The sequence below is a fragment of the Triticum urartu genome, chromosome 3A (genome assembly GCF_056163025.1).
Source record: "Triticum urartu cultivar PI428250 chromosome 3A, HENAU_Tu73, whole genome shotgun sequence".
Lineage (NCBI taxonomy): Eukaryota > Viridiplantae > Streptophyta > Magnoliopsida > Poales > Poaceae > Triticum > Triticum urartu.
The window spans coordinates 194,323,937-194,335,292 of record NC_141875.1 but is presented as its reverse complement, the minus strand read 5'-3'; positions in this window follow the sequence as shown (position 1 = coordinate 194,335,292).

The following is an 11,356-nucleotide window of genomic DNA, read 5'->3' as shown; positions in this document are numbered from 1 at the left end:
TCTCGCGACAATGGGACCTCCTCTTCTTCGGCGGGAGCAGCTCGGGCTCGTTGAGGGAAGTCTTGCCCTTCTCTGCGGTCGAGAACCTCCGTATCGGCGCCATGACCGCACCAGCAAGGAGTGGAGCAAGGAAGGAGAAGAAGCAGGAGAAGCAAGGAAGAGATGGGTGATGGGGGCTCCACCCCCACTTCCCATTTATAGCCAAGGGGAGGCCACAAAAAATCCATTCATTTCTGGGAGCACTAGCACAAGCAAAAATGGTTGAAAAGTCTACTGTTTGAAAGAGAGTAAAACAACCAACCGCCGGCCTCCACGATCCAAGGTAATAATGATTTTTTCTGCATGCAGCAAGGACCCGTCAAGTTGGGCAGTTGTTGAGGCTGCATGGGGAAGCGGAGACGCCCAAGTCCAATCAGTCGCCACGCATCGACCAGGGCCGCAGGCTGTTGGGGCACGCGGCGCTCCGCACCTGCCCTTTGGCTTCGCCTCGAAGCCAAGCCCGGGCGCGCCTTGGGCCCGGGGGCTACTCTCGGCGTTCTGGGAACGGGGGTCCCCAGAATTGCCTGCCTGCGGCCCGCAACGTGGCTCCTCCAGTGGCCCCGTATGGCCCATCTTCACCAGCAAACACCCAAGACCCTCGCGAGGGGCCAAGCTGTTGGGTTTCATAGTAATTTCAAAAATTTCCTACGCACACGCAAGATCATGGTGATGCATAGCAACGAGAGGGGAGAGTGTTGTCTACGTACCCACGCAGACCGACTGCGGAAGCGTTGACACAACGTAGAGGAAGTAGTCGTACGTCTTCACGATCCAACCGATCAAGCACCGAAACTACGGCACCTCCGAGTTCGAGCACACGTTCAGCTCGATGACGATCCTCGGACTCCGATCCAGCAAAGTGTCGGGGAAGAGTTCCGTCAGCACGACAGCGTGGTGACGATCTTGATGTACTACAGCAGCAGGGCTTCGCCTAAACTCCGCTACGGTATTATCGAGGACTATGGTGGCTGGGGCGCCGCACACGGCTAAGGAATAGATCACGTGGATCAACTTGTATGTTTCTGGGGTGCCTCTGCCTCAGTATATAAAGGATTAGAGGGGGGAGGCTGGCCGGCCACAGGAGGCGCGCCAGGAGAGTCCTACGGAGTAGGATTCCCCCCCCCCCCCCAATCCTAGTTGGAATAGGACTCCTTGAGGGGGGAAAGAGAGAGAGGGGGCCGGCCACCTCTCCTAGTCCTAATAGGACTAGGGGAAGGGGGAGGTGCACAGCCACCTTGGGCTGCCCCTTTCTCCTTTCCACTAAAGCCCACTAAGGCCCATATAGCTCCCAGGGGGTTCCGGTAAAATCCCGATTTCACCCGGAACACTTCCGATATCCAAACATAGGCTTCCAATATATCAATCTTTACGTCTCGACCATTTCGAGACTCCTCGTCATGTCCGTGATCACATCCGGGACTCCGATCAACCTTCGGTACATCAAAATGCATAAACTCATAATATAACTGTCATCGTAACCTTAAGCGTGCGGACCCTACGGGTTCGAGAACAATGTAGACATGACCGAGACACGTCTCCTGTCAATAACCAATAGCGGGACCTGGATGCCCATATTGGCTCCTACATATTCTACGAAGATCTTTATCGGTCAGACCGCATAACAACATACGTTGTTCCCTTTGTCATCGGTATGTTACTTGCCCGAGATTCGATCGTCGGTATCCAATACCTAGTTCAATCTCGTTACCGACAAGTCTCTTTACTCATTCCGTAATACATCATCTCACAACTAACATATTAGTTGTAATGCTTGCAAGGCTTATGTGATGTGCATTACCGAGAGGGCCCAGAGATACCTCTCCGACAATCGGAGTGACAAATCCTAATCTCGAAATACGCCAACCCAACATCTACCTTTGGAGACACCTGTAATGCTCCTTTATAATCACCCAGTTACATTGTGACGTTTGGTAGCACCCAAAGTGTTCCTACGGCAAACGGGAGTTGCATAATCTCATAGTCATAGGAACATGTATAAGTCATGAAGAAAGCAATAGCAACATACTAAACGATCGGGTGCTAAGCTAATGGAATGGGTCATGTCAATCAGATCATTCAACTAATGATGTGATCCTGTTAATCAAATAACAACTCTTTGTTCATGGTTAGGAAACATAACCATCTTTGATTAACGAGCTAGTCAAGTAGAGGCATACTAGTGACACTCTGTTTGTCTATGTATTCACACATGTATTATGTTTCCGGTTAATACAATTCTAGCATGAATAATAAACATTTATCATGATATAAGGAAATAAATAATAACTTTATTATTGCCTCTAGGGCATATTTCCTTCAGTCTCCCACTTGCACTAGAGTCAATAATCTAGTTCACATCGCCATGTGATTTAACAGCAATAGTTCACATCACCATGTGATTAACACCCATAGTCCACATCGATATGTGACCAACACCCAAAGGGTTTACTAGAGTCAATAATCTAGTTCACATTGTTTTATGTGATTAACACCCAAAGAGTACTAAGGTGTGATCATGTTTTGCTTGTGAGATAATATTAGTCAATGGGTCTGTCACATACAGATCCGTAAGTATTTTGCGAATTCTATGTCTACAATGCTCTGCATGGAGCTACTCTAGCTAATTGCTCCCACTTTCAATATGTATCTAGATCGAGACTTAGAGTCATCCAAATCTGTGTCAAAACTTGCATTGACGTAACTTTTTACGACGAACCTTTTTGTCACGTCCATAATCAAGAAACATATCCTTACTTTACTAAGGATAATTCTGACCGCTGTTCAGTGATCTACTCCTAGATCACTATCGTACTCCCTTGCTAAATCAGTGCAGGGTATACAATAGATCTGGTATACAGCATGACATACTTTATAGAACCTATGGCCAAGGCATAGGGAATGACTTTCATTCTCTTTCTGTCTTCTGCCGTGGTCGGGCTTTGAGTCTTACTCAACTTCACACCTTGTAATACAGGCAAGAACTCTTTCTTTGACTGCTCTATTTTGAACTACTTCAAAAATCTTGTCAAGGTATGTACTCATTAAAAAAACTTATCAAGCGTCTTGATCTATCTTTATAGATCTTGAAGCTCAATATGTAAGCAGCTTCACTGAAGTCTTTCTTTGAAAAAAAAACTCCTTTCAAATACTCCTTTATGCTTTACAGAATAATTCTACATTATTTCCGATCAACAATATGTCATTCACATATACTTATCAGAAATGCTGTAGTGCTCCCACTCACTTTCTTGTAAATACAGGCTTCACCGCAAGTCTGTATAAAACTATATGCTTTGATCAACTCATCAAAGTGTATATTCCAACTCCGAGATGCTTGTACCAGTCCATAGATGGATTGCTGGAGCTTGCATATTTTGTTAACACCTTTAGGATCGACAAAACCTTCTAGTTGCATCGTATACAACTCTTCTTTAATAAATCCATTAAGGAATGCATTTTTGTTTATCCATTTGCCAGATTTCATAAAATGTGGCAATTGCTAACATGATTCGAACAGACTTAAGCATAGATACGAGTGAGAAACTCTCATCGTAGTCAACACCTTAAACTTGTCGAAAACCTTTTGCGACAATTCTAGCTTTGTAGATAGTAACACTACTATCAGCGTCCGTCTTCCTCTTGAAGATCCATTTATTTTCTATGGCTTGCCGATCATCGGGCAAATCCATCAAAGTCCATACTTTGTTCTCATACATGGATCATATCTCAGATTTCATGGCCTCAAACCATTTTGCGGAATCTGGGCTCATCATCGCTTCCTCATAGTTCGCAAGTTCGTCATGGTCTAGTAACATGACTTCCAGAACAGGATTACCATACCACTCTGGTCCGGATCTCACTCTGGTTTACCTACGAGATTCAGTAGTAACTTGATCTGAAGTTTCATGATCATCATCATTAGCTTCCTCACTAATTGGTGTAGGTGTCACAGAAACCGGTTTCTGTACTACTTTCCAATAAGGGAGGAGGTACAGTTACCTCATCAAGTTCTACTTTCCTCCCACTCACTTCTTTCGAGAGAAACTCCTTCTCCAGAAAGTTTCCGAATTTAGCAACAAAATTCTTGCCTTCGGATCTGTGATAGAAGGTGTACCCAACAATCTCCTTTGGGTATCCTATGAAGACATATTTCTCCGATTTGGGTTTGAGCTTATCAGGTTGAAACTTTTTCACATAAGCATTGCAACCTCAAACTTTAAGAAACGACAGCTTAGGTTTCTTGCTAAACCATAGTTCATACGGTGTCGTCTCAACGGATTTAGATGGTGCCCTATTTAACGTGAATGCAGCTGTCTCTAATGCATAACCCCAAAACGATAGTGGTAGATCGGTAAGATACATCATAGATTGCACTATATCCAATAAAGTACGGTTATGACGTTCAGACACACCATTACATTGTGGTGTTCCAGGTGGCATGAGTAGTGAAACTATTTCACATTGTTTTTAACTGAAGGCCAAACTCGTAACTCAAATACTCTTCTCTACGATCAGATCGTAGAAACTTTATTTTCTTGTTACGATGATTTTTCACTTCACTCTGAAATTCTTTGAACTTTTCAAATGTTTCAGACTTATGTTTCATCAAGTAGATATACTCATATCTGCTCAAATCATCTGTGAAGATCAGAAAATAATGATACTTGTCCCGAGCCTCAATATTCATCGGACCATATACATCAATATGTATGATTTCCAACAAATCCGTTGCTCGCTCCATTGTTCCGAAGAACAGAGTCTTAGTCATCTTGCCCATGAGGCATGGTTCGCAAGCATCAACTGATTCATAATCAAGTGATTCCAAAAGCCCATCAGCATGGAGTTTCTTCATGCGCTTTACACCAATATGACCTAAACGGCAGTGCTACAAATAAGTTGCACTATCATTATTAACTTTGCATCTTTTGGTTTCAATATTATGATTATGTGTATCACTACGATCGAGATCCAACGAACTATTTTCATTGGGTGTGTAACCATATAAGGTTTTATTCATATAAACAGAACAACAATTTATTCTCTTACTTAAATGAATAACCGTATTACAATAAACATGATCAAATCATATTCATGCTCAACGCAAACACCAAATAACACTTATTTAGGTTCAACACTAATCTTGAAATTATAGGGAGTGTGCGATGATGATCATATCAATCTTGGAACCACTTCCAACACACATTGTCACTTCACCCTTAACTAGTCTCTGTTTATTCTGCAACTCCCGTTTCGAGTTACTAATCATAGCAACTGAACTAGTATCAAATACTGAGGGTTTGCTATAAACACTAGTAAAGTACACATCAATAACATGTATATCAAATATACTTATGTTCACTTTGCCATCCTTCTTATCCGCCAATCACTTGGGGTAGTTCCGCTTCCAGTGACCAGTCCCTTTGCAGTAGAAGCACTTGGTCTCAGGCTTAGGACCAGACTTGGGCTTCTTCACTTGAGCAACAACTTGCTTGCTGTTTTTCTTGAAGTTCCCCTTCTTCCCTCTGCCCTTTTCTTGAAACTAGTGATCTTGTCAACCATCAACACTTGATGTTTTTCTTGATTTCTACCTTCGTTGATTTCAGCATCACGAAGAGCTTGGGAGTTGTTTCCGTTATCCCTTGCATATTATAGTTCATCACGAAGTTCTACTAACTTGGTGATGGTGACTAGAGAATTCTGTCAATCACTATCTTATCTGGAAGATTAACTCCCACTTGATTCAAGCGATTGTAGTACCCAGACAATCTGAGCACATGCTCACTAGTTGAGCGATTCTCCTCCATCTTTTAGCTATAGAACTTGTTGGAGACTTCATATCTCTCAACTCGGGTATTTGCTTGAAATATTAACTTCAACTCCTGGAACATCTCATATGGTCCATGACGTTCAAAACGTCTTTGAAGTCCCGATTCTAAGCTGTTAAGCATGGTGCACTTAAACTATCAAGTAGTCATCATATTGAGCTAGCCAAACGTTCATAACGTCTGCATCTGCTCCTGCAATAGGTCTGTCACCTAGCGGTGCATCAAGGACATAATTCTTCTGTGCAGCAATGAGTATAAACCTCAGATCATGGATCCAATCCGCATCATTGCTACTAACATCTTTCAACACAATTTTCTCTAGGAACATATCAAAATAAACATATGAAAGCAACAACGCGAGCTATTGATCTACAACATAGATATGCTAATACTACCAGGACTAAGTTCATGATAAATTAAAGTTCAATTAATCATATTACTTAAGAACTCCCACTTAGATGGACATCCCTCTAATCTTCTAAGTGATCACGTGATCCAAATCAACTAAACCATAACCGATCATCACGTGAGATGGATTAGTCTTCAACGGTGAACATCATTATGTTGATCATATCTACTATATGATTCACGCTCGACCTTTCGGTCTCCATGTTCCGAGGCCATATCTGCATATGCTAGGCTCGTCAAGTATAACCCGAGTATTCCGCGTGTGCAAAACTGGCTTGCACCCGTTGTAGATGGACGTAGAGCTTATCACACCCGATCATCACGTGGTGTCTGGGCACGACGAACTTTGGCAACGGTGCATACTCAGGGAGAAAACTTCTTGATAATTTAGTGAGAGATCATCTTATAATGCTACCGTCAATCAAAGCAAGATAAGATGCATAAAAGATAAACATCACATGCAATCAATATAAGTGATATGATATGGCCATCATCATCTTGTGCCTGTGATCTCCATCTCCGAAGCACCGTCATGATCACCATTGTCTCCGGCGCGACACCTTGATCTCCATCGTAGCATCGTTGTCGTCTCGCCAATCTTATGCTTCCACGACTATCGCTACCGCTTAGTGATAAAGTAAAGCATTACATCGCGATTGCATTGCATACAATAAAGCGACAACCATATGGCTCCTGCCAGTTGCCGATAACTCGGTTACAAAACATGATCATCTCATACAATAAAATTTAGCATCATGTCTTGGCCATATCACATCACAACATGCCCTGCAAAAACAAGTTAGACGTCCTCTACTTTGTTGTTGCAAGTTTTACGTGGCTGCTACGGGCTTAAGCAAGAACTAATCTCACCTACGCATCAAAACCACAACGATAGTTTGTCCAATAGACTCCGTTTTAACCTTCGCAAGGACCGGGCGTAGCCATACTTGGTTCAACTAAAGTTGGAGAGACTGTCGCCCGCAAGCCACCTGTGTGCAAAGCACGTCGGGGGAACCGGTCTCGCGTAAGCGTACGCGTGATGTTGGTCCGGGTCGTCTCGTCCAACAATGCCGCAGAACCAAAGTATGACATGCTGGTAGGCAGTATGACTTATATCGCCCACAACTCACTTGTGTTCTACTCGTGCATATAACATCAACATAAATAACCTAGGCTCGGATGCCACTGTTGGGTTTCGTAGTAATTTCAAAAATTTCCTACGCACACGCAAGATCATGGTGATGCATAGCAACGAGAGGGGAGAGTGTTGTCTACGTACCCACGCAGACCGACTGCGGAAGCGTTGACACAACGTAGAGGAAGTAGTCGTACGTCTTCACGATCCAACCGATCAAGCACCGAAACTACGGCACTTCCGAGTTCGAGCACACGTTCAGCTCGATGACGATCCCCGGACTCTGATCCAGCAAAGTGTCGGGGAAGAGTTCCGTCAGCACGATGGTGTGGTGACGATCTTGATGTACTACAGCAGCAGGGCTTCGCCTAAACTCCGCTACAGTATTATCGAGGACTATGGTGGCTGGGGCGCCGCACACGGCTAAGGAATAGATCACGTGGATCAACTTGTGTGTTTCTGGAGTGCCTCTGCCTCAGTATATAAAGGATTAGAGGGGGGAGGCTGGCCGGCCACAGGAGGCGCGCCAGGAGAGTCCTACTCCCTCTGGGAGTAGGATTCCCCCCCCCAATCCTAGTTGGAATAGGACTCCTTGAGGGGGGAAAGAGAGAGAGGGGGCCGGCCACCTCTCCTAGTCCTAATAGGACTAGGGGAAGGGGGGAGGCGCACAGCCACCTTGGGCCGCCCCTTTCTCCTTTCCACTAAAGCCCACTAAGGCCCATATAGCTCCCGGGGGGTTCCGGTAACCTCCCGGTACTCCGGTAAAATCCCGATTTCACCCGGAACACTTCCGATATCCAAACATAGGCTTCCAATATATCAATCTTTACGTCTCGACCATTTCGAGACTCCTCGTCATGTCCGTGATCACATCCGGGACTCCGAACAACCTTCGGTACATCAAAATGCATAAACTCATAATATAACTGTCATCGTAACCTTAAGCGTGCGGACCCTATGGGTTCGAGAACAATGTAGACATGACCGAGACACGTCTCCAGTCAATAACCAATAGCGGGACCTGGATGCCCATATTGGCTCCTACATATTCTACGAAGATCTTTATCGGTCAGACCGCATAACAACATACGTTGTTCCCTTTGTCATCGGTATGTTACTTGCCCAAGATTCGATCGTCGGTATCCAATACCTAGTTCAATCTCGTTACCGATAAGTCTCTTTACTCGTTCCGTAATACATCATCTCACAACTAACATATTAGTTGTAATGCTTGCAAGGCTTATGTGATGTGCATTACCGAGAGGGCCCAGAGATACCTCTCCGACAATTGGCGTGACAAATCCTAATCTCGAAATACGCCAACCCAACATCTACCTTTGGAGACACCTGTAATGCTCCTTTATAATCACCCAGTTACGTTGTGACGTTTGGTAGCACCCAAAGTGTTCCTACGGCAAACGGGAGTTGCATAATCTCATAGTCATAGGAACATGTATAAGTCATGAAGAAAGCAATAGCAACATACTAAACGATCGGGTGCTAAGCTAATGGAATGGGTCATGTCAATCAGATCATTCAACTAATGATGTGATCCTATTAATCAAATAACAACTCTTTGTTCATGGTTAGGAAACATAACCATCTTTGATTAACGAGCTAGTCAAGTAGAGGCATACTAGTGACACTTTGTTTGTCTATGTATTCACACATGTATTATGTTTCCGGTTAATACAATTCTAGCATGAATAATAAACATTTATCATGATATAAGGAAATAAATAATAACTTTATTATTGCCTCTAGGGCATATTTCCTTCACAAGCCTCGCGAGGCGGACGAGGCAAGACCTCCTCAGGGGTGGCCTCGCCAGGCTGGCTCATGAGGGGCGGAGAGATCAAGGCAAGGCGAACCTCGCGAGGTTCCAATGACGTAAACCATGACGATCAAGACCAGGCGGGCGCCAGCGAGCATAGTGTCCTCGTTCCCTCTTTGGTGTTAAGGAGGCAAGCGCAGGCGAGGAGTTCCGAGGCATCGGTCAAAGATTTCCATATCGGTGCAACAAGACCAAGATCAGCAGGAAGGCAGGACGGAGGTCACCATGGAGCCCAAGACGACGTCACCACCAGAGCCTTTAGCAGGCGAAGACTACTTTTGTTAGGATAGCTTGTACTAGTTGTCCCCTTCAAATTGGCCATTATGGGATCTCTTCCCACTCAATATTTGGAAAGAGGACCAGGGCCTCTATAAATATGACTAGCCACCACCATAGCTAGGCATCTCATCTTGGATCTCATCTTGAATCGGAGCCATTCCATCCATAGCCTCGCACAAGTTCATCAAGCACAAGAACACCTCTCCTCAGGAGGCTGTTTTTTCCTTGTAACTGTTCATTCTCAGCCCAAGAGGCAATCCACCACACCACACTGAAGTAGGGTATTACACCACAACGGTGGCCCAAACCAGTATAAATCTTGTGTCTTATGTTCGTTGGGTCCGTCAAACTAGGCTGTGAGATTGTTGAGTGTGCGAGCTAAAGAGGGGGGAAATCTTCGTGCGCATCCCAGTGTTCGCCTCAAGGGTTTGCCGGAATCCGAAATCTGACAGCTCTACTAGAGATTCTCTTATAGTAGTAGGGATTGAGATTACCGTTGCAGAGAAACGACTGAATTGAGGGGACTCAAAATCATACTCTCATTCCGTTTAGGTTTCGACAGAGGGGGGCAAAACAACAAAGAAATACAGTACCCCATGCCCAACTGCACGTGGCAAAAAAAGCTTGGGGAGCGGCCATCAACGTCCCCTGCTTGCTAACGCTGCCGAAGTTGGCGCTGAGCCCGTGCCTGAGATTTGGTGCTTTAATTTTTTCTCATTTGTCCTTTTGCCAACAATAAAGCTTCCTTCCGGTAAAAAAACAAAACCAAGATAGCCTTCTTCAAGTGAGCCGTATATTCGATTTATAACAAGATCAACACATGACAGGGAGCTAGTAGCTCTCTCAATTTGGTCGTCCCAACTTGTTTCCTTCAACTAGTACTGTATAAGAGAAATCATAATGACGGTCATGCATAGTTCAGAACAATTGCACCGGAACTGTAGAAGCGGAACCAACATAGTACTACAACCAGGCGAGAGGTGGACAACACGCGGCTTCTCCTGTCCAACCACACAAATATATAAACTACACTGTACACTACTCCTGCCCCCTGCCACTGCTACAGCTACAGGCCTTTGTAGACTGGCAACTGCTGCTGCACCTGACATTGCGTGCAGCATGGAGGACACCGGACTCGTCCAACTGTCTTTTGGGTTCAACGGTCAAGGCATGTCTGGTTGCCACATCTTCTTTTCCGATGCCAACTTGCCAAGACTTGTGAGTTGTGACCCGTGTTGCTCTAGCCTCTACGCATTGTGTACGTTATCTATTCAAACACGAAAACGAATATCAGGAATAATTTTTGTTTTTTGGACACATTCAGGTATAACGTACAGCGACCATGTTCAACACTTGGATTACTTCAAGTGAGCCTTATCGTCACAACCTACACATGACCATCCAACCACAATACCACATCTTGTTGCGCATTCCACCTTCTTCATGCATCCGGTATATTGTCAAGAGTATACATTTTCCTTCCCATCCTACTGAGGTGGTTTCTTCGAGATCGATCGTGACCTCATTATTGGACTGGTTTCTCCATGGACTTTGACAACACCAATATTCGCAACTGGGCATGGTGCTTTGGCTCTCGGGAGCATTTTGCTCCTGCATGAATAATAAATTTAAAAACTCTGTATTTTCTAGATGTTCATGTTAGTGTTTGAAGCGTGTTTGAAGCGTGCTTGAAGATAAATTTAAAATCTAGTGCATAAGAATCAATATGGTTTTCTGAACAACAGATGCATTCAAGATTGCTTGGCCTGGGCTTATGAGTATGTGCATCAGTGTTTCCAAAGCAGAGAAGAGCTTTTCCTTTTAAAATTGGATTTT